At 40.8% G+C, this 25,671-nt stretch overlaps 1 pseudogene; it reads left to right on the top strand.

The window, feature by feature from the left end:
* Window positions 1–42: 42 nt before the first annotated feature.
* The window catches only part of LOC142865807 (uncharacterized), a 27,835-nt pseudogene continuing 2,206 nt past the window's right edge, over window positions 43–25,671 (top strand).

The raw sequence follows: 25,671 nt of genomic DNA on the forward strand, positions 1-25,671 counted from the left end.
AGTCATCATCCTTATAATTACCATGAGAATAATTGCGGACACATGTTCTCTCCATCCCTTTGTGTTGGTTGGGCATTAAGCAAGCAAGAATTAAGAATAGAGGACTGTGAGTCTGCAGTTCTGGGCTCCAGTCCCAACCCACATAACCAGGTAAAGTACTTTAAGAATGCCATTTCCCTTTCTCTGGGTCTTATTCTCTCATCTCTAAAAGGAGGAGAAATTGTTGGATTTTATCTCTGTGGGTTCTTTCAGTGATGGCAGTCTTGGATTTTATGTGCTGAACAGCAACAGAAACTAAACGCAGTCTGCTGAATACTTAAACCGATAATCTGTTTTTTGTGGGTTTTTTTGCCTTGTCCAATATTTTATTGAATTGTACAATGTTTGCTTAAAAATCTGACTTCTGGAAACCAAAAAGCAGGTTAAAAAGGACTAACATTAAACAACATTTTTAAGTCTGCATCATGTGCCAGTTGCTTTCTATCTACCTTTTTGCAACCACGAAGAGATCTTGCCAGGTAAGTATTATTGACATTAATTTATAGATGGCAAAACTGAGGCTAAGAGGGGCTCATGGACCTGCCCAAGTCTGACCAAAGGGTTGTCCCACTGGCTCTTGGCCATCTGCAGGCCCTGGGTCAAAGGCCATTTTATGATGTCCTATGCACGGCCCACGTTGGGACTTGAGATGAATAACCAATTTGGTTGATTTATAACTTTTTAAAAATTTTAACATATAATGGGGGTACATGTGTTAAGGTTACGTATATTGCCCATGCCCCCGACCCCCGAATCAGAGCCTCAAGCGTGACCATCCCCCAAATGTTGCACATCTCACTCACTGTGTTTGAATATACCCATCCCCTCTTCCCACTCCCATCTGCCCGACACCGGATAAATGTTATACCTATATGTCTACTTATGTGTTGATTCGTTAATACCAATTTTCTAGTGAGTACATGTGGTGCTTATTTTTCCATTCTTGAGATACTTCACTTAGTAGAATGGGTTCCAGCTCTATCCAGGAAAATACAATAGGTGCTATATCGAACCAATTGCAAGATGGTGGACGAATAACACCGCCAGACAGAGTGTCTCTACAGAAAAGACAGATTCTAGCAGAAATTAGAGGAAAGAAGCAAGAAGACGAGCATACAGCGGACAAGGGCCGGAAGGAGGGGTACCTGAGACCCCGGGAGACTCCACGGGAGGAGACTGCAGAGGAGAACTGGAGGCTGAGACCACCGGAGCAGCCCGGAGACCAGAGGCAAGGGAAGGTGGATTTGATGTTTCCCCTCCCCTGCATTTGGGACTGCTGGTGGGCTCCCCAACGGGTGGAGAGACCTGCGGACACCAGCCCAGAGACCGCCGCCGCCAGCCAGCGGTGAGCCTGTAGCAGACGTGGCACCAGGTTCCCAACTTCCCCTGGGCACCTCCGTGTGCACAGACCCGAGCCACGCGGCAGGCGCCATATTGCCTCCTCCTCCCCTCCCCCGACCCTACACTCGGCTGCCCAGAGAGACAATACAGCCACCAGCCGGAGGCACCTACAGGGAACAGGACCTTCCCTTTTGGGACCCTACAGCTGACTCAGGGGAACTCAGACTGTGAGATCCCTACCCGCCTGCCCTCCCAGGTGCTGCTGACACCGTGTTCCCAGGAGAACGGTGCCGACTCAGAGGCTGAGAGACGTAGACCGAGCTTGGGCTCCCTGTGGGTGAATTGGGACCAGAAATCCTCTCCCTGGTGAAGATACAGTTTGAACTCTGGGTCCCAGAGGTCGGACCTGCAGACCAGATCCCCTGCACTGAGGGCTAGCATTGCCCGGGGCACAGAAGGGTTATACGTGAACAGCCTACTGAGGTGTGTGTGCATCCAGGGGTGGATCGATGTGCTAGAGGGCAACCCTCCTCCCAGGAGGAGGCCGTGTGCCCAACCCAGGTGGGGTTCCTGTGCAGGGAACCTCCCTGCCTACATCACAGTCCGGGGAGGCCTGGTGGCGTGTGGTCTGACCTGCTGGTAGAGGCCCTGGAGTAGCTGCGGAGATGGGGAGGGTGGAAAGAAGCGAGGCCCGCTCTAGAATACAGGTCTCAACAGCCCCACCCCCACACCCAGACTGCCTGGCTGAGCAGGACCATTCTAGCCCCGAGCTGACAGCTTTCCCTGGAAGCAGAGAAAGAACTTTAACACCTGCTAACGGCCTGAGGGCAGGCTAACCCAACCAAGCTCCGCCCAGAACAAGAGCTGTTAACCACACAAAATCAACAGTACAGCCTGTTCCTCCAAGCAAACGCCACCTACTGACAGGGACGGCATCTTGCACAGCCTTTCCACGGCACCCACTGACTCAATATACAGGGAGTGGTCCAATTACACCCACAGACACCACCTAAAGCCTCAGAAATTAAACAAGGTGTGTGAATACCCAAACAATAACTTAAGGAAAGAAACAACAACTGATCGACATGGGAAGAAATCAGCGAAAGAACTCAGGAAACATGAAGAACCAAACGGAAAACACACCCCCAAAGAGGGGCACCAGCCCCCTAGAAACGGACACCAACCAAAATCAGGCAACCAATATGACACAAGAGGAATTTCGTATGTGGATCATAAGAACACTCACCCAGCTGCAACAACAACTCAATAACCAACACAAAGAAACCACAAAAAGCCTCCAGGATATGGGAAAAGAAATAGACACAATGAAGAAAAGTGTAACCGAACTCCTGGAAATGAAGAATCAATTCAAGGAACTACAATATACAGTGGAAAGTCTCAAGACCAGGGTAGATCAAACAGAAGAAAGAATCTCAGAGCTTGAAGATAACACCCTCCAATTAAATAAATCAGTCACAGAAATAGAGCAGAGAAACGAGAGAAAAGAGCAAAGCCTACAAGAGCTATGGGATTATGTGAAGAAACCTAATGTGAGAGTCATAGGCTTACCAGAAGGAGAAGAAGACAACACTCAAGGGTTGGACAAGCTGTTTGAAGATATAATAGAGGAAAATTTCCCAGGCGTTGCTCAAAATCTTGATATACAAGTTCAAGAAGCTCAGAGGACCCCTGGGAGATTCAATGCAAACAGGAAGACGTCACAACATGCAGTCATCAGACTGACCAAAGTATCAACTAAAGAGGCCCTTCTAAGAGCTGTAAGACAAAAGAAGCAAGTGACATACTAGGGAAAGCCAATTCGAATAACATCAGACTTGTCCAATGAGACTTTGCAAGCAAGGAGAGACTGGGGCCCCATTCTCACTCTTTTGAAACAAAACAATGCCCAGTCTAGAATATTATTCCCTGCAAAACTAAACTTCATATATGAAGGAGAAATAAAAACATTCTCAGACAAGCAAAGGCTCAGAGAAGTCACCAAGACAAGACCAGCCCTACAAGAAGTACTTAAATCAGTGTTACGCACAGAACATCATAATAATAAGCCATGAATATAAAAACAACCAAAAGCCAACGATATTAAAGGCCAGATATTACAATGGCTCAAGACAGAAATCATAGCAACAACATCCAACTCAACAGAATGATCATTAATCTACCTTACCTATCAGTTCTCTCAATAAATGTGAATGGCTTAAACTCTCCACTCAAGAGACATAGGCTGGCTGAATGGATAAGAAAATACAGGCCAAGTATATGCTGTCTTCAGGAAACACATCTAACCTGCAAGGATGCATATAGACTAAAAGTAAAAGGGTGGAGATCAATATTCCAAGCAAATAGATGCCAAAAGAAGGCTGGTGTGGCAGTTCTAATTTCAGACAATTTAGTTTTTAAACCAACAAAAGTAGTAAAAGACAAAGAGGGTCATTATATAATGGTGAAGGGCACAGTTCAACAAGAAGAGATAACAATTTTAAATATATATGCACCCAATAGGTGCACCCAGATTCATAAAGCAAACCTTACTGGAGCTAAGCAAATGGATTAATAGCAACTCCATAATCACTGGAGATTTAAACACTCCACTGATGGCACGAGACAGATCCTCCAAACAGAAAATTAAGAAACACATAACGGACTTAAACAAACCTCTAGAACAATTGGGTATGACTGACATTTAGAGAACATTCTACCCAAAATCCACTGAATATACGTTCTTCTCATCAGCTCATGGGACATTCTCTAAGATTGACCATATCCTAGGACACAAAGAAAATCTCAAGAAATTAAAAAAAAATAGAAATCATACCATGTATCTTCTCAGATCACAGTGGAATAAAACTAGAAATCAACCCTAACAGAAACTCACATTTCTACACAAAAACGTGGAAATTAAACAACCTCCTACTAAATGATTACTTCATAAATGAAGAAATCAAGACGGAAATAAAAAAATTCTATGAAGAAAACGACAATGGAGAGACAAGTTATCAACTCCTCTGGGACACAGCTAAAGCAGTTCTGAGAGGAAAGTTTATCTCCATAAATGCCTATAACCAGAAGATAAGAAGATCACAAATAGACAATCTAATGAAACGACTCAAAGAGCTGGAAAAAGAAGAGCAGACCAACCCCAAACCCAGCAGAAGAAGTGAAATCAACAAGATCAAATCAGAATTAAACGAAATTGAAAACAGTGAAGCTATTCAGGAGATTAATAAAACAAAAAGTTGGTTCTTTGAAAAAAAAAACAAAATTGACAAACTATTAGCTAAGCTAACGAAAAGCAGAAAAGAGAAATCTCTAATAATCTCCATCACGAACAAAAAAGGAGATTTCACAGCTGATCCCAAAGAGATACAAGATACAATTTATTAATACTACAAAAATCTTTATGCACTCAAACTGGAAAATGTGGAGGAAATGGACAAATTTCTAGAAACACACAGCCTCCCTAGGCTCAACCAGGAAGAAATAGATTCCCTGAACAGACCAATCTCAACAGCTGAAATAGAAACAGCAATTAAAAATCTCCCTAAAAAGAAAAGTCCCGGTCCAGATGGTTTCACACACGAATTTTACCACACTTACAAGGAAGAACTAGTACCTATCTTTCAGAAACTATTCCACAACATAGAGAAGGACGGAAACCTCGCCGACACCTTTTAAGAAGCGAATATTACTCTGATACCAAAACCAGGAAAGGATGCAACAAAACAAGAAAACTACAGACCAATATCCCTAATGAATATAGATGCAAAAATTTTCATCAAAATCTTAGCTAACCGAATCCAGACACTTATCAAAAAATTAATCCACCACGACCAAGTGGGCTTCATCCCAGGGATACAAGGATGGCTCAACATACGTAAATCTATAAATGCAATTCACCACATAAGCAGAAGCAAAAAGAAAGACCACATGATTCTCTCAATAGATGCAGAAAAAGCTTTCGACAAAATTCAACACCCTTTCATGATACGAGCACTTAAGAAAACAGGCATACAAGAGACATATCTAAAAATCATACAAGCCATATATGACAGACCCATAGCCAACATCATACTGAATGGGGAAAAACTTAAAGCATTCCCACTTAGAACTGGAACCAGACAAGGCTGCCCAATATCTCCACTTCTATTCAACATAGTCGTGGAAGTCCTGGCTACAGCAATCAGACAGGAATGTGGAATTAAAGGTATCCAAATAGGGTCAAAACAGATCAAACTTTCACCGTTTGCTGATGATATTATATTTAGAAAACCCCAAAGAATAAACCAAGAAACTCCTGGAACTGATCAATGAATTTAGTAAAGTCTCAGGATACAAATTCAATACACAGAAATCAGAAGCATTCATATACGCCAACAACAATCTAATTGAGAACCAAATCAAAGACTCAATTCCCTTCACAGTAGCAAGAAAGAAATTAAAGTACCTAGGAATATACTTAACCAAGGAAGTAAAAGACCTCTACAGGGAGAGCTATGAAACACTGAGGAAGGAAATAGCAGAGTATGTAAACAGATGGAAATCCATTCCATGCTCGTGGATTGGCAGACTCAACATCATTAAAATGTGTATACTACCCAAACTGATCTACAGGTTAAATGCAATGCCTATTAAAATCCCATCAGCATTTTTCACAGATATAGAAAAAATAATTTTACGCTTCGTATGGAACCAAAAAAGACCCCAAATATCAAGACCAATTCTAGGCAACAAAAACAAAATGGGAGTTGTTAATACGCCAGATATCAAACAGTACTACAAAGCTGTAGTAATTAAATCAATATGGTATTGGCACAAAAATAAGAATATTGACCAGTGGAACAGATGTGAGAATCCTGATATAAAACCATCCTCATATAGCCATCTAATCTTTGACAAAGCAGACAAAAACATACACTGGGGAAAATAATCCCTTTTCAATAAATGGTGCTGGGAAAACTGGATAGCCACCTGTAGAAGGCTAAAATAGGACCCACACCTTTCACCTCTCACAAAAACCAACTCACGCTCGATAACAGACTTAAACCTAAGGTATGAAACTATTAGAACTCTAGAGGAAAAAGTTGGGAACACTCTCCTGGATATCGGCCTGGGCAAAGAGTTTAGGAAGAAGTCGCCAAAGGGAATCACGGCAGCAACAAAAATAAATAAATGGAACATGATCAAACTACAAAGCTTCTGTACAGCCAAAGAAATAGTCATGAAAGTAAACAGACAACCTACAGAATGGGAGAAAATTTTTGCATCCTATGCATCCGATAAGGGACTGATAACTAGAATATACTTAGAACTCATGAAAATTAGGAAGAAAAAATCAAATAACCCCATTAAAAAGTGGGCAAAGGACTTGAACAGAAACTTTTCTAAAGAAGACAGAAGAATGTCCAACAAACATATGAAAAAATGCTCAACATCTCTAATCATCAGGTAAATGCAAATCAAATCCACAATGAGATATCACTTAACCCCAGTGAGAATGGCCTTTATCAAAAAATCTCCAAACAATAAATGCTGGCGTGGTTGCGGAGAGAGCGGAACACTCCTACACTGTTGGTGGGACTGTAAACTAGTTCAACCTCTGTGGAAAGCAATATGGAGATACCCTAAAGCGATACAAATGAATCTACCATTTGATCCAGCAATCCCATTGCTGGGCATCTACCCAAATGATCCAGTGACACTCTACAAAAAAGGCACCTGCACTCGAATGTTTATAGCAGCCCAATTCATAATTGCAAGGCTGTGGAAACATCTCAAGTGCCCACCAATCCAAGAATGGATTAATAAAATGTGGTATATGTATACCATGGAGTACTATTTAGCTCTAAGAAACAATGGTGATATAGCACATCTTATATTTTCCTGGTTAGAGCTGGAACCCATACTACTAAGTGAAGTATCCCAAGAATGGAAATACAAGCACCAGATATATTCTCCAGCAAACTGGTATTAACTGAGTAGCACCTAAGTGGACACATAGGTACTAGAGTAATAGGGTATTATGCAGGTGGGATGGCGGACGGTGGCGGGTATATACATACATAATGAGTGAGATATGCACCATCTGGGAGATGGTCATGATGGAGACTCAGACTTTTGGGGGGAGGGGGGGAAATGGGCATTTATTGAAACTTTAAAAACTGTACCCCCATAATATGCCGAAATAAAAAAAAAGGTGGTATATCACCATTGTTTCTTAAAACTGAGTAGTACTCGATGTTATACATATACCACATTTTATTAATCCACTCATGAATTGATGGGCAATTGGGATTTTTCCACAACTTTGCAATTGTGAATTGTGCTGAAATAAACATTGAAGTGCAGCTGTCTTTTTCATAAAGGGACTTTTGATCTTTTAGATAGATGCCCAGAAGTGGAATTGCTGGATCAAATGGTACATCTACTTGTATCACTTTAAGTATCTCCATATTGCTTTCCACAGAGGTTGAACTAGGTTGCAGTCCCACCAGCAGTGTAGGAGTTTTCCTATCTCTCCGCATCCACACCAACATTTATTGTTTGGGGAAGTTTTGATAAAGGCAATTCTTATTAGAGTTAAGTGATATCTCTTTGTGGTTTTGATTTTCATTTTCCAGATGGTTAGAGATGTTGAGCATTTTTTCATATGTTTTTGGTCATTATTCTGTCTCTTTTTGAGGAGTTTCTGTTCATGTCCTGTGACCATTTTTTGATAGGGTTGTTTGATTTTTCTCTTGTTGATTTTCCTGAGTTGTAAATAGATTCTAGTTATCAGCCCTTTATTGGATGTGACGCTTGCGAAAATTTTCTTCCATTCTGTGGGTTGTCTGTTTGTTCTCTTGACAGTTTCTTTGGCTGTGCAGAAGGTTTTTAATTTGATAAGGTCCCATTTATCTATTTTTGATGTTGCTGTGATTGCCTTGGGACCTTCTTCATAAATCCTTTGCCTAGACCAATGTTAGAATAGTATTTCCAACATTTTCTTCTAGAATTCTAATAGTTTCACACCTAAGGTTCAAGTCTGTTACCCAGCGTGAGTCAATTTTTGTGAGAGGTGAAAGGTGTAGGTCCTGTTTCAGTCTTCTGCATGTGGCTATCCAGTTTTCCCAGCACCATTTATTGAATAAGGATTATTTTCCCCATTGTATGTTTTTGTCGGCTTTGTTGAAGATTAGTTGGCTATATGAGGATGGTTTTATATCTGGGTTCTCTGTTCTGTTCCACTGGTCAATGTCCCTAAACTTGTTCCAGTTGCAAGCTGTTTTAATTACTATAGCCTTGTAGTATAGTTTTTAATCTGGTAAATTGATACCTCCTATTTTGTTTTTATTGCCTGGGATTGATTTTGCTATATGGGGTCTTCTCTGGTTCCATATGAAGCCTAAAATTATTTTTTCTATATTTGTGAAAAATGATACTGGTATTTTAATAGGAATTGCATTGGCCCTGTAGATTACTTTGGGTAGTATAGACATTTTAACAATGTTGATTCTGCCGATCCATGAGCATGGTATATTCTTCCCCCTGTTTACATCCTCTGCTTTTTCTGATTAATGAATTTGGTAAGATCTTAGGATACAAAATCAATACGCAGAAATCAGAAGCATTCATATATGCCAACAACAGTACAAGTAAGAACAAAATCAAAGACTCAATTCCTCAAAATAGCAACAAAGCAAATCAAGTACCTAGGAATATATTTAACCAAAAAGGTAAAAGACCTCTACAGGGAGAACTATGATTATCTGGTTTTTTAAAATATTTTTTTTTAAAATCACATTTCTGGGAGGGCAGAGCAAGATAGCAGACGAGAAACACTGCCACAGAGAGTGTCTCTGCAGAAAAGACATGTTCTAGGAAAATTAGAAGAAAGAATCAAGCAAACAAGCATACATCAGACGAGGTTCGGAAGGCGGGTCACCCGAGACCGCAGGAGACTCCACAGGAGGAGGTTGCAGAGGAGAACGGCAAGCAGAAACCTCCTGAATAGCCTGGAGACCAGCAGCAAGGGTAGGTATAGCGGTTAACTTCCCCTACCTTGTATTTCGTACTGCTGGTAGGGTCCCCAGTGGTTGGAGAGACCTGCGGACACCAGCCCAGAGACAGCCACCACCAGTGAGCAGTAAGCCTGTAACGGACGTGGCACCAGGCTCCAACTCCCTCAGGGCACCTCCCTGTGCACAAACCCAAGCCGCAAGGCAGGCACCATATTGCATCATTCTCCCTTCCCCCATCCCTATCCACGCTGGCAAGAGAGACAATATAGCCACCAGCAGGAGGCATCTCCAGGAAAATGGACCTTCCCTTTTGGGGCCCTTCAGATGACTGAGGAGTACTCAGTGAGCTCCCTACCCGCCAGCACTCCCAGGTGCTGCTGGGCTGGCGATTCCAGGAGAACAGGACAGACCCTGAGGCTGAGAGACATCAACCCAGCTTGGGCTCCCCATGGGTGAATTAAGACTGGCACTCGTCTCCCTGATGGGGTTAGGGATTGAACTCTGGGGCCCAGAGGTCAGACCTGCAGACGAGATCCCGTGCACCAAAGACTCACATTGCCTGAGGCAAAGAAGGGATTTTGTGAACAGCCTACTGAGGTTTGTTTGCCTGCGGGGGCAGATCGGTGTGCTTGAGGGCAACCCTCCTCCCAAATGGAGGCCATGCACCCAGCCCAGGTGGTGTTCCTACACAGGGAACCTCCTGGCCAGCATCACAGCCAGGGGAGGCCTGGTGGCATGTGGTCAGGCCTGCTGGCAGAGGCCCAGGAGAAGCTGCGGAGTTCGGAGGGAGGAAAGGAGTGAGGCCTGGTCCAGACTGCGGGTCTCAGATGGCCACACACCAACACACAGACTTTCTGACTGAGTGGGACCATTCCATCCTCTCCCTGACAACTTTTCCCAGAAGCAGAGAACAGAACTTTGACCCTTGCTAACAGCATTTGTGGTACCTGAGAGCAGGCTTACCCAACTCAGCTCTGCCCAGACTCAATCCCAGACTAGCCGTCACTGAGGTGGAGAATAAGGACACACATGGAAGTCCCAGGGCCCCAATCTCCACCTGAGGCATTAGAGTGCCTCTCCAGAGGAATAAGAACTGAATACAAGACCCAAATATAATAGTGTAGCCTGTTCCTCCAAGTAAGCACCTCCTACTGACAGGGAGGGCACTCTGCACACCCTTTTCATGGCACCTACTGACTTATCATACAGGGTGTGGTTGAATCTCACCCCAAAACACCACCTACTGTGTCAGAGACTAAACAGGGTGTGTCAATACCCAAACAAAAACGTAAAACCAAGAAGCAACAACTGATCCAGATGGGAAGAAATCAGTGAAGGAACTCTGGAAATATGAAGGACCAAATGGAAAGCACACCAGCAAAGAGGAACACCAGCCCCTTAGAAATGGACTCCAACCAAAATCAGACCACTAAAATAACAGAAGAAGAAGGATGAATGTGGATGGAAAGAAAATTCAATGACTTTCAAGAACAATTGGATAATCAACACAAAGAAAACTCAAAAAGATTCCAGAAACAAAAACTCACCAAAGAAATTGAAATAATACATAAAAATCAACCCAAACTCCTGGAAATGAATAATCAATCCAGGGAACTATAAAACACAGTGGAAAACCTCAAGAACAGGGTAGGTCATACAGAAGAAAGAATCTCAGAGATTGAAGATAACACCTTCCAATTAAATAAATCGGTCACAGAGATAGAGCAGAGAAACAAGAGAAAAGAGCAAAGCCTACAAGATATGTGGGATTATGTGAAGAAAGCTAATGTGAGGTTTATAGGGTTACCAGAAGGGGAAGAAGACAACACTCAAGAGTTGGACAAGCTATTTGAAGATATAATAGAGGAAAATTTCCCAGGCCTTGCTAAAAATCTCCAGATACAAGTTGAAGAAGCTCAAAGGACCCCTGAGAGATTCAATACAAACAGGAAGACGTCGCAATATGCAGTCATCAGACTGACCAAAATATCAACTAAAGAGGACCTTCTGCAAAGTGTAAGATGAAAGAAGCAAGTAACATACAAAGGAAAGCCAATCCGAATAACGCCAGAGTTCTTTACTGAAAGCTTACAAGCAAGGAGACACTGGGGCCCCATTCTCACTCATCTGAAACAGAATAATGCCCAGCCTAGAATCTTATTCCCTGAAAATCTAAATTTGTATATGCCGGAGAAATGAAAACATTCTCAGATAAGCAAAAATATAGAATAAAGACTGAGGGAATTCACCAAGACAAAACCAGTCCTTTATGAAATACTCAAAACAATGTTACCCACGGATCAGCATAATAAACACTCACGTCTGTAAATCCATTCAAAAGCTAAAGATCAAAGGCCAGATACCACAAGGGCTCAAGGAGAAAACAAAGCAAAAAAGTTCAACCCAACATAATGAACAGAAATCTGCCCCGCCTATCAGTTATCTCAATAAAGGTGAATAGCTTTAACTCCCCACTCAAGAGACATAGGCTGGCCAAATGGATAATAAAAATACAAGCCAAGTATCTTCTCTCTTCAGGAAACACATCTAACCTGGAAGGATGCAGTTAAACTAAAGGTAAAGGGGCGGAGATCAATATTTCAAGCAAATGGAAGCCAAAAGAGAGCTGGCGTGGCAGTGCTGATTACCACTTAGTTTTTAAATCAACAAAAGTAATAAAAGACAAAGAAGGTCGCCATATAATGGTGAAGGATACAGTTGAACAAGAAGACATAACAATTCTAAATATATATGTACCCAACCTAGGTGCATCCAGATTCATAAAGCAAACTCTACTTGATCTAAACAAATGGATAAACAACAACACCATAATACCCAGAGACTTTAAAACCCACTGACAGCATAGGACAGATCCTCCAAACAAAAAATCAATAAAGAAATAATGGACTTAAAGAGAACTCTAGAAAAATGGGCCTGACTGACATTGACAGAACATTCTACCCAAAACCCACTGAATATACCTTCTTCTCATCAGCTCATGGGTCATTCTCTAAGATTGACCATATCCTAAGACACAAAGAATGTCTCAAACAATTTTAAAAAATGGAAATTATACCATGTATCTTTTCAGATCACAATGGAATAAATGTAGAAATCAACCCTAACAGGAACTCTCATTTCTACACAAAGACATGGAAACTAAACAAACTTCTGCTGAATGATCACTTAATAAATGAGGAAATAAATATGGAAATCAAAAGATTCTTTGAAGTAGATGACAAAGGAGATACAAGTTATCAAAACCTGTGGGATAAAGCTAAAGCAGGCCTGAGAGAAAAGTTTATTTTCATAAATGCTTATATCCAAAAGTTGAAAAGATCACAAAGAGACAACTTAATGAATCATCACAAAGAACTGGAAAAAGAAGAACAGACCGATCCCAAACCCAGAAGAAAAAGTGAAATCATAAAGATCAAATCAGAACTAAGTGAAATTGACAACAGGGAAACTATACGGAAGATTAATAAAACAAAAAGTTAGTTCTTGGAAAAAAATAAACAAACTTGACACATCATTGGCTAGACTAATGAATAGCAGAAAAGAAAAATCTCTAATAAGCTCCATCGGAATAATAAAGGAGAAATTGCAACTGATGCCCCAGAGATAATATATAATTTATGAATACTACAAATGCCTCTATACACACAAAATGGAAAATGTTGAGGAAATGAACAATTTCTTAGAAACACACAGCATCCCTAGGCTCAACCAGGAAGAAATAGAATTCCTGAACAGATCAATATCAAGTACTGAAATACTTGATATTTCAAGCAATAAAAACCTTCCTAAAAAGAAAAGTCTTGGACCAGATGGTTTCACACCCGAATTTTACCACACCTACAAAGAAGAACTGTTGCCAATCCTGCAGAAATTATTCCACAACATTGAGAAGGATGGAATCCTCCCCAACACATTTTATGAAGTGAACATTACCATGATTCCAAAACCAGGAAAGATGCAACAAAAAAAGAAAACTACAGACCAATATCCCTTTTGAATATAGATACAAAAATTCTGAACAAAATTCTAGCTAACCAAATCTACGTGCTTATTATAGAAAATAATCCATCACAACCAAGTGGGCTTCATCCCAGAGATCCAGGGATCATTCAACATATGGAAATCTATAAATTTAATTCACCACATAAACAGAAGCAAATACAAAGACCATATGATTCTCCTTATCAATACATGCAGGAAAAGCATTTGACAAAATTCAAAACCCTTTTATGACACTCAACAATATAGGCATAGATGGGTCTTACCTAAAAATGATACAAGCCATATATTACAGACCCACAGCCAATATCATACTGAATGGGGAAAAATTGAAAGCATTCCCACTTGGAACTGGAAAAAGACAAGGTTTCCCTTTATCTCCACTTCTATTAAACATAGTGCTGGAAGTCCTTGATACAGCAATCAGACAAGAGAGTGGAATTAGGGGCGTCCAAATGGGAGCAAAATAGATCAAACTTTCACTCTTCGTTGATCACATGATATTATACCTAGAATACCCCAAGGATTCAACCAAGAGACTCCTTGAACTTATGAATGAATCTGGTAAAGTCTCAGGATACAAAATCAATACACAGAAATCAAAGGCATTCATATACGCCAGCAACAGTCAAAGTGAGAACCAAATCAAAGACTTAATTCCCTTCAAAACAGCAACAAAGAAAATGAAGTACCTAGGAATATATTTAAGGAGGTAAAAGACGTCTACAGGGAGAACTATGAAACACTGAAGAAAGAAGTAGCAGAGTATGTAAACAGGTGGAAGAATATACCATGGTCATAGATCAGCAGAATCAACATTGTTAAATATCTAAAATCCTGATATAAAACCATCCTCATATAGCCATCTAATCTTTGACAAAGTAGACAAAAATATACGCTGGGGAAAAGAATCCCTTTTCAATAAATGGTGCTGGGAAAACTGGATAGCCACCTGTAGAAGGCTAAAACAGGACCCACACCTTTCACCTCTCACAAAAACGAACTCACGCTGGATAACAGACTTAAACCTAAGGTATGAAACTATTAGAACTCTAGAGGAAAAAGTTGGAAACACTCTCCTAGATATTGGCCTGGGCAAAGAGTTTATGAAGAAGTCCCCAAAGAGAATCACGGCAGCAACAAAAATAAATAAATGGGACATGATCAAACTACAAAGCTTCTGCACAGCCAAAGAAATAGTCATGAAAGTAAACAGACAATCTACAGAATGGGAGAAAATTTTTGCATCCTATGCATCCGATAAGGGACTGATAACTAGAATATACTTAGAAATCATGAAAATCAGGAAGAAAAAAATCAAATAACCCCATTAAAAAGCGGACAAAGGACTTGAACAGAAACTTCTCTAAAGAAGACAGAAGAATGGCCAACAAACATATGAAAAAATGCTCAACATCTCTAATCATCAGGGAAATGCAAATCAAAACCACAATGAGATATCACTTAACTCCAGTGAGAATGGCCTTTATCAAAAAACTCCAAACAATAAATGCTGGCGTGGTTGCGGAGAGAGAGGAACACTCCTACACTGCTGGTGGGACTGCAAACTAGTTCAACCTCTGTGGAAAGCAATATGGAGATACCTTAAAGCGATACAAGTGAATCTACCATTTGATCCAGCAATCCCATTGCTGGGCATCTACCCAAATGATCCAATGACACTCTACAAAAAAGACACCTGCACTCGAATGTTTATAGCAGCCCAATTCATAATTGCAAGGCTGTGGAAACAGCCCAAGTGCCCATCAATCCAAGAATGGATTAATAAATTGTGGTATATGTATACCATGGAGTACTATTCAGCTGTAAGAAACAATGGTGATATAGCACATCTTATATTTTCCTGGTTAGAGCTGGAACCCATACTACTAAGTGAAGTATCCCAAGAATGGAAAAACAAGCACCAGATATATTCTCCAGCAAACTGGTATTAACTGAGTAGCACCTAAGTGGACACATAGGTACTACAGTAATAGGGTATTGGGCAGGTGGGAGGGGGAGGGGGGCGGGCATATACGTACATAATGAGTGAGATGTGCACCATCTGGGAGATGGTCATGATGGAGACTCAGACTTGTGGGGGGAGGGGGGAAATGGGCATTTATTGAAACCTTAAAATCTGTACCCCCAGAATATGCTGAAATAAAAAGAAAATATATCTATACTACCCAAAAGTTACGTACAGAATCAATGCAATCCCTATTAAAATACCAGCATCATTTTAAACAGATATAGAAGTAATAGTTTTACACTTTGTATGGAGCCAAAGAAGACCCCATATAGCAAAATCAATCCTAGGCAATAAAAACAAAATAGAAGGTATCAATTTACCAGATTATAACTATACTACAAGGCTATAGTAATTAAAACAGCTTTCAACTGGCACAATAGGGACATTGAGCTGTGGAACAGAACAGAGAACCCAGATATAAAGCCATCTTCATATAGCCAACTAATCTTTGACAAAGCAGACAAAAACATACACTGGGGAAAATAATCTTTATTCAATAAATGGTGCTGAGAAAACTGGATAGTCACATGTAGAGGACTGAAACAGGACCCACACCTTTCACTTCTCACAAAAATCAACTCAAGCTGGGTAACAGACTTGGACCTTAGGTGTGAAACTATTAGAATTCTACAGGAAAACTTTGGAAATACTCTTCTAGACATTGGCCTAGGCAAAGAATTTGTAAAGAAGACCCCAAAGGCAACCACAGCAGCAACAAAAATAAATAAATGGGACCCGATCAAATTGAAAAAGCTTCTGCACAGCCAAAGAAACTGTCAAGAGGAAACATACAACCCACAGAATGGGAGAAAATTTTTGCAAGGTGTACACCCGATAACGGGCTGATAACTAGAATTTATTTAGAACTCAGGAAAATCGTCAAGGAAAAATCAGAAACCCTATCAAAAAGCGGGCAAAGGACATTAGCAGAAAGTTTTCAAAAGAAGATAGAATAAAAGTCAACAAACATATGAAAAAATGCTCAACATCTCTAATCATCAGGGAAATGCAAATCAAAACTGCAAGGAGATATCACTTATCTCCAGTGAGAATGGCCTTTATCAAAAAGTCCGTAAACCATAAATGTTTGCATGGATTTGGGGAGATAGGAACACTTCTACACTGCTGATGGGACTTCAAACTAGTTCCACCTCTGTGGAAAGCAATATGGAGATACCTTAAAGCGATACAAGTAGATGTACCATTTGATCCAGCAATTCCACTACTGAGCATCTACCCAAAAGATCAAATGGCACTCTGCACATGGGACACCTGCACTCGAATATTTATAGCAGCACAGCTCACAATCGCAAAGGTGTGGAAACAACCCAAGTGCCCATCAATACATGAGTGGATTAATAAAATGTGGTATATGTATACCATGGAGTACTACTCAGCTTTAAGAAACAATGGTGATATAGCACCTCTTGTATTTTCCTGGATAGAGATGGAACCCATTCTACTAAGTGAAGTATCTCAAGAATGGAAAAACAAGCACCACATGTACTCACCTGCAAATTGGTATTAACGGATCAACTCCTATGTGGACATATAGGAATAACATTGATTGGGTGTCAGGCGGGTGAGAGGGGGGAGAAGGGGATGGGTATATACAAACATAATGAGTGAGATGTGCAATGTTTGGGTCATGGTCCTGCTTGAAGCTCTGACTCAAGGGGGGAAGGGGGCATGGGCATTGTATTTAACCTTAACATTCATACCCCCATAATATGCTGAAATAATAAAAAAATGGAAAAAAATATTAAAAATCACCTTTTTTGAGATGGCTTGAGTTTTAGGTGAGTAATGGTGCTTGGGCTTATCTTGAGTCTATTAGTTTTGCTAATCTGCCAGTGTACCTACCAAACGATGGATTGATTGATTTTCTTTCTGAACTTTTATGAAATAGGTTTTAAAGGCAAATGCTCTGTTGCTGTCTGTATCACCGTTTTCCAACTACTCTCTTTTTGAAACTTGTTAAATTCAAAAATTATTTCTGCAGCCATTTAATTTGTTCCATTAATTCAAATATTGATTTCACTTTTCCTAGGGACATAAAATAGATGACACATGTTTATATCAGAGAGCTTTAGAATGCTTTGTACTTTCTCAATTAGAGCCTTCTCTATTAATTCAAAAGTACTTACACAAAGTTAGATGGGGTGGATTTATGTTCCTAAACTCCTTCCCCCTTTTCTTCCTTTACTTTCTTCTCCTCTTCCTTCCTTTTGGGTACAGAAAACAGACATATTAAGCACCTACTGTGTATCAGGCCTTGTACGAGATGTTTTCAGGTGCATTTATTCATCACAAACTATTTTGAAGTAGGATGTATTATCATTGTTTTACTAATAAGAAAACTGAGGGTCACTGAGGTTCAATGACTCATTCTAGTTTGTATGACTAGTGCATCTTCCCTGCACATGCCTGCTTTCTTTGGTGTACCGAACTCAAATCAGCCCCCCTCAAATCCATTTTATTTGGATCCCCAAATCCAACTTAGTAAATGGAAACAACTTTAACCATTTGCATTGTAATTTATAAGAACATGTTAATTTTTCCTCTAGCTTTCTGTGGAAACCTGAGAATTATAGATGAATATAGTGAAGAAAATAAAAATTATAATCATATCATGCAGAAATAACTCCTAATATTATAGTGAATGTCCCTCCAATACAAAGCACATTTACATATATCATTTGTGTTTCCCAGGAACCCTATATGATATCATATCCATTACACACTAGAGGAAGCTGAAGTTCAGAAAGATATGGACCTTACCCAAAGTATATGATTGGAATGTGGTTGAAGCCAGGTGTACCCCTAGGGTTGATTCTAGTGTGAAGTTGATTTTGCCACATAAGCAATATCTCTTAAAGACAAAGAAAGAACTTCTCAGGCATCATTTATCCTCATCATTTGAGCATATGTCAATGTTTCATAAATACAAATCCTGTCCTAGCCCCACTAATGATTATGTGCCAAGTACTCAAATTAAGCCAGTATTCTTTTGTAGTCCTACGAGGTCATAGGATGGCCTCCAAAGAGGTGCCTCATTGGCAGTGTCTAATATATAGAATGGATTCTGATGACTTGTTTCTTCCACAGCCTTTGTCCAAGACTGAGAATACAACTCATGTCCTAGCTTGCCACCAACTTGGAAACAGGCCTCTTAGGAGTTTCATAAATGCACTGGGGATCTGAATCCAAGTCTTGGTTTCCTCTTGGCACATGTAAATATTCAATGAATACTTAGTACTGGTGGGTACTTGAACGTACCATCATAGTCTGATGGCCTTTAAAAACAGGCACTTTGGGAGGAGGGTGGATCAAGATGGCGGACGAGAAACACCAACAGACAGACAGTCTCTCCAGAAAAGACAGCTTCTAGCAGAAAGTAGAAAAAAGAAGCAAGAAGACGAGCATACAGTGGATGAGGGCCAGAAGGAGGGGTACCTAGACTCCGGGAGACTCCACGGGAGGAGGCTGCGGAGGAGAACTGGAGGCTGAGACCACCGGAGCAGCCCGGACACCAGCAGCAAGGGTAGGTGATTTTGCCGATTCCCCTCCCCTGCATATGGGACTGCTGGTGGGCTCCTCAGCAGGTGGAGAAACTTGCGGAAACCAGCCCAGAGACAGGCGCCGCCAGCCAGCGGTGAGCCTGTAGCGGACGTGGCAGCAGGCTGCAACTTCCTCCGGGCACCTCCGTGTGCACAGACCCTAGAAGCACAGAAGACGCAATATTGCCCCCTCCTCCCCTCCGCTGACCCTACCCGCGGCTGCCCAGAGAGACAATACAGCCACCAGCCAGAGGCACCTACAGGGAAAAGGACCTTCCCTTATGGGACCCTACAGCTGACTCAGGAGAACTCAGACTGTGAGCTCCCTAGCTGCCAGCTCTCCCAGGTGCTGCTGGCACAGTGTTCCCAGGAGAACGGTGCAGACTCAGAGGCTGAGAGACACAGACCCAGCTTGGGTTCCCTGTGGGTGAACTGGGACCGAAACTCCTCTCCCTGGTGGGGCTACAGTTTGAACTCTGGGACCCAGAGGTCGGACCTGCAGACCAGATTCCGTGCACCGAGTCTAGCATTGCCCGTGGCACAGAAGGGTTATACGTGAATAGCTTACTGAGGTGTGTGTACCTTCAGGGGCAGATCAGAGTCCTAGATGTCAACCATCCTCCAAAAAGGAGGCCATAAGTGCAGCTCAGGAGGCATTCCTACGCAGGGAATCTCCCTGCCTACATCACAGTCCGGGGAGGCCTGGTGGCTTGTGGTCTGGCCTGCTGGCAGAGACCCAGGAGTAGCTGCGGAGTTGGGGAGGGTGGAAAGAAGCGAGGCCAGCTCCAGACTGTGGGTCCCAGACAGCCCCACCCCGACACCCAGACTTTCTGGCTGAGCAGGAACATTCCAGCCCTGCCCTGACACCTTTTCCTGGAAGCAGAGAACAGAACTTTGACCCCTGCTAATGACATTGGTGATGCCTGAGGGCAGGCTTACCCAACCCAGCTCCGCCTAGAACAAGAGCTGATAACAGGACACAAAATCAACAGCATACCCTGTTCCTCCATGCAAGCGCCACATACTGACAGGGACAGCATCCTGCACAGCCTTTTCACGGCACCCACTGACTCAATATACAGGGAGTGGTCAAATCTCACCCACAGACACCACCTTAATGGCTCAGAAACTAAACAAGGTGTGTGAATACCTGAACAAAAACCTAAAGGAAAGAAACGCAACTGAATCGACATGGGAAGAAATCAGCGAAGGAACTCAGGAAATATGAAGAACCAAATGGAAAACACACCCCCAAAGAGGAGCACCAGCCCCCATAGAAACGGACACCAACCAAAATCAGGCAACCAATATGACAGAAGAGGAATTTCGTATGTGGATCATAAGAACACTCACCGACCTGCATGAACAACTCAATAACCAACACAAAGAAACCACAAAAAGCCTCCAGGACCTAGAAGAAAAGTTCACTAAAGAAATAGACACTATGAAGAAAAGATTAACCGAACTCCTGGAAATGAAGAATCAATTCAGGGAACTACAAAATGCAGCAGAAAGTGACAAGAACGGGGTAGATCAAACAGAAGAAAGAATCTCAGAGATTGAAGATAACATCCTCCAACTAAATAAAACCGTCTCAGAGATAGAGCAGAGAAACAAGAGAAAAGAGCAAAGCCTACAAGAGCTGTGGGATTATGTGAAGAAACCTAATGTGAGGGTCATAGTGTTACCAGAAGGGGAAGAAGACAACACTGTCGGGTTGGACAAGCTATTTGAAGATATAATGGAGGAAAATTTCCCAGGCCTTGCTCAAAATCTCGATATACAAGTTCAAAGAGCCCAGCAGACCCCTGGGAGATTCAATGCAAACAGGAAGACGTCACAACATTCAGTCATCAGACTGACCAAAGTATCAACCAAAGAGGCCCTTCTAAGAGCTGTAAGACAAAAGAAGCAAGTAACATACAAAGGAAAGCCAATTCGAATAACACCAGACTTCTCTAATGAGTCTTTACAAGCAAGGAGAGACTGGAGCCCCATTCTCACTCTTCTGAAACAAAACAATGCCCAGACTAGAATCTTATTCCCTGCAAAACTAAGCTTTATATATGAAGGAGAAATAAAGACATTCTCAGACAAGCAAAGGCTCAGAGAATTCACCAAGACAAGACCAGCCCTACAAGAACTACTCAAAACAGTGTTACGCATGGAGCACCATAACAAAAACTCACGAATATAAAAACAACCAAAACCCAAAGATTAAAGGACAGATAATACAAAGGTTCAAGAGAGAAATCAAATCAACAACATCCAACCCAACAGAATGAACAGTAATATACCTTACCTATCAGTTCTTTCAATGAATGTGAATGGCGTAACTCTCTACTCAAGAGACATAGGCTGGCTGAATGGATAAGAAAATACAGGCCAAGTATATGCTGTCTACAGGAAACACATCTAACCGGCAAGGATTCATGTAGACTAAAAGTAAAAGGATAGAGATGAGTACTCCAGGCAAGTGGAAGCCAAAAGAAGGCTGATGTGGCAGTTCTAATTTCAGACAGTTTAGTCTTTAAACCGACAAAAGTAGTGAAAGTAAAAGAGGGTCATTATATAATGGAGAAGGGCACACTTCAACAAGAAGAAATAACATTTTAAATATATATGCACCCAAAATAGGTGCACCCAGATTCATAAAGCAAACCTTACTGGATGTAAGCAAATGGATTAATTGCAACTCTATAATCACCGGAGATTTCAACACCCCACTGATGACACAAGACAGCTCCTCCAAGCAGAAAATTAATAAAGAAATAATGAGTTTAAACAAAACCCTGGAACAATTGGGTCTGACTGACATCTACAGGAGATTCTACCCAAAATCCACTGAATATACATTCTTCTCATCAGCTCACGGGACATCCTCTAAGATTGACCATAACCTTGGACAGAAAGTAAATCTCAAGAAATTTTAAAAAATAGAAATCATACTATGTATGTTCTCAGATCACAGTGGAATAAAAGTAGAAATCAACACTAACAGAAACTCACATTTCTATAAAACGTGGAAATTAAACAACCTCCTACTAAATGATTACTTCATAAATGAAGAAATCAAGATGGAAATAAAAAAATTCTATAAAGAAAACAACAATGGAGAGACAAGTTATCAACTCCTCTGGGACACAGCTAAAGCAGTTCTGAGAGGAAGATTTATCTCCATAAATGCCTATAACCAAAATTCAAAAAGATCACAAATAGACAATCTAATGAAATGACTCAAAGAGTTGGAAAAAAAAACAGACCAACCTCCAACCCAGCAGAAGAAGTGAAATCAACAAGATCAAATGAGAACTAAATGAAATTGAAAACAGGGAAGCTATTCAGGAAATTAATTAAACAAAAAGTTGGTTCTTTGAATAAATAAACAAAATTGGCACACCACTGGCTAAGCTAACGAAAAGCAGAAAAGAGAAATCTCTAATAAGCTCAATCAGGAATAAAAAAGGAGATATCACAACTGATCCCAAAGAGATACAAGATACAATTTATGAATACTACAAAAATCTTTATGCACACAAACTGGAAAATGTGGAGGAAATGGACAAATTTCTAGAAACACACAGCCTCCCTAGGCTCAACAAGGAAGAAATAGATTCCATGAACAGACCAATCTCAACAGCTGAAATAGAAACAGCAATTAAAAATCTCCCTAAAAAGAAAAGTCCCGGTCCAGATGGCTTCACACCTGAATTTTACCATACTTACAAAGAAGAACTAGTATCTATCTTGCAGAAACTATTCCACAACATCGAGAAGAACGGAAACCTGACACCTTTTATGAAGCGAATATTACTCTGATACCAAAACCAGGAAAGGATGCAACAAAAAAAGAAAACTACAGACCAATATCCCTAATGAATATAGATGCAAAAATTTTCAACAAAATCTTAGCTAACCGAATCCAGACACTTATCAAAAAAATAATCCACCACGACCAAGTGGGCTTCATCCCAGGGATGCAGGGATGGTTCAACATATGTAAATCTATAAATGCAATTCACCACATAAACAGAAGCAAAAACAAAGACCACATGATTCTTTCAATAGATGCAGAAAAAGCTTTTGACAAAATTCAACACTGTTTCATGATACGAACACTTAAGAAAATAGGCATAGAAGGGACATACCTAAAAATGATACAAACCATATATGACAGACCCATAGCCAAGATCATACTGAATGGGGAAAAACTTAAAGCATTCCCACTTAGAACTGGAACCAGACAAGGCTGCCCACTATCTCCACTTCTGTTCAACATAGTGCTGGAAGTCTTGGCTACAGCAATCAGACAGGAAAATGGAATCAAAGGTATCCAAATAGGGGCAGAAGAGATCAAACTTTCACTGTTTGCTGATGATATGATATTGTATCTAGAAAACCCCAAGGATTCAACCAAGAAACTCCTGGAAGTGATCAATGAATTTAGTAAAGTCTCAGGATACAAAATCAATACACAGAAATCAGAGGCATTCATATACGCCAACAACAATCTAATTGAGAACCAAATCAAAGACTCAATTCCCTTCACAATAGCAACAAAGAAATTAAAGTACCTAGGAATATATTTAACCAAAGAGGTAAAAGACCTCTACAGGGAGAACTATGAAACACTGAGGAAGGAAATAGCAGAGGATGTAAACAGATGGAAATCCATACCATGCTCGTGGATCGGCAGACTCAATATCATCAAAATGTCTATGCTACCCAAACTGATCTACAGATTCAATGCAATACCTATTAAAATCCCATCAGCATTCTTCACAGATATAGAAAAAATAATTTTACGCTTCGTATGGAACCAAAGAAGACCCCGAATATCAAGAGCAATTCTAGGCAACAAAAACAAAATGGGAGGCATTAATATGCTAGATATCAAACTATACTACAAAGCTGTAGTAATTAAAACAATATGGTATTGGCACAAAAACAGGAATATTGACCAGTGGAACAGATGTGAGAATCCTGATATAAAACCATCCTCATATAGCCATCTCATCTTTGACAAAGCAGACAAAAACATACGCTGGGGAAAAGAATCTCTCTTCAATAAATGGTGCTGGGAAAACCGGATAGCCACCTGTAGAAGGCTAAAACAGGACCCACACCTTTCACCTCTCACAAAAACCAACTCACGCTGGATGACAGACTTAAACCTAAGATATGAAACTATTAGAACTCTAGAGGAAAAAGTTGGAAACACTCTCCTAGACATCGGCCTGGGCAAAGAGTTTATGAAGAAGTCCCCAAAGGCAATCACAGCAGCAACAAAAATAAATAAATGGGACATGATCAAACTACAAAGCTTCTGCACAGCCAAAGAAATAGTCATGAAAGTAAACAGACAACCTACAGAATGGGAGAAAATTTTTGCATCATATGCATCCGATAAGGGACTGATAACTAGAATATACTTAGAACTCACGAAAATTAGGAAGAAAAAATCAAATAACCCCCTTAAAAAGTGGGCAAAAGACTTGAACAGAAATTTTTCTAAAGAAGACAGAAGAATGGCCAACAAACATATGAAGAAATGCTCAACATCTCTAATCATCAGGGAAATGCAAATCAAAACCACAATGAGATATCACTTAACCCCAGTGAGAATGGCCTTTATCAAAAAATCTCCAAACAATAAATGCTGGCGTGGTTGCAGAGAGAGAGGAACACTCCTACACTGCTGGTGGGACTGCAAACTAGTTCAACCTCTGTGGAAAGCAATATGGAGATACCTTAAAGCGATACAAGTGAATCTACCATTTGATCCAGCAATCCCATTGCTGGGCATCTACCCAAATGATCCAATGACACTCTACAAAAAAGACACCTGCACTCGAATGTTTATAGCAGCACAATTCATAATTTCAAGGCTTTGGAAACAGCCCAAGTGCCCATCAATCCAAGAATGGATTAATAAAATGTGGTATATGTATACCATGGAGTACTATTCAGCTCTAAGAAACAATGGTGATATAGCACATGTTATATTTTCCTGGTTAGAGCTGGAACCCATACTACTAAGTGAAGTATCCCAAGAATGGAAAAACAAGCACCAGATATATTCTCCAGCAAACTGGTATTAACTGAGTAGCACCTAAGTGGACACATAGGTACTACAGTAATAGGGTATTGGGCAGGTGGGAGGGGGGAGGGGGGAGGGGGGTGGGTAAATACATACATAATGAGTGAGATGTGCTCCATCTGGGGGATGGTCATGATGGAGACTCAGACTTTTGGGGGGAGGGGGGGAAATGGGCATTTATTGAAACCTTAAAATCTGTACCCCCATAATATGCCAAAATAAAAAAAAAATTAAAAAAAAATCTCCCTAAAAAGAAAAGTCCCGGTCCAGATGGCTTCACACCCGAATTTTACCACATTTACAAAGAAGAACTAGTACCTATGTTGCAGAAACTATTCCAGAACATCGAGAAGAACGGAAACCTCCCCGACACCTTTTATGAAGCGAATATTACTCTGATACCAAAACCAGGAAAGGATGCAACAAAAAAAGAAAACTACAGACCAATATCCCTAATGAATATAGATGCAAAAATTTTCAACAAAATCTTAGCTAACCGAATCCAGACGCTTATGAAAAAAATAATTCATCACGACCAAATGGGCATCATCCCAGGGATGCAGG

This window comes from Microcebus murinus, chromosome X (genome assembly GCF_040939455.1).
Source record: "Microcebus murinus isolate Inina chromosome X, M.murinus_Inina_mat1.0, whole genome shotgun sequence".
Classification (NCBI taxonomy): domain Eukaryota; kingdom Metazoa; phylum Chordata; class Mammalia; order Primates; family Cheirogaleidae; genus Microcebus; species Microcebus murinus.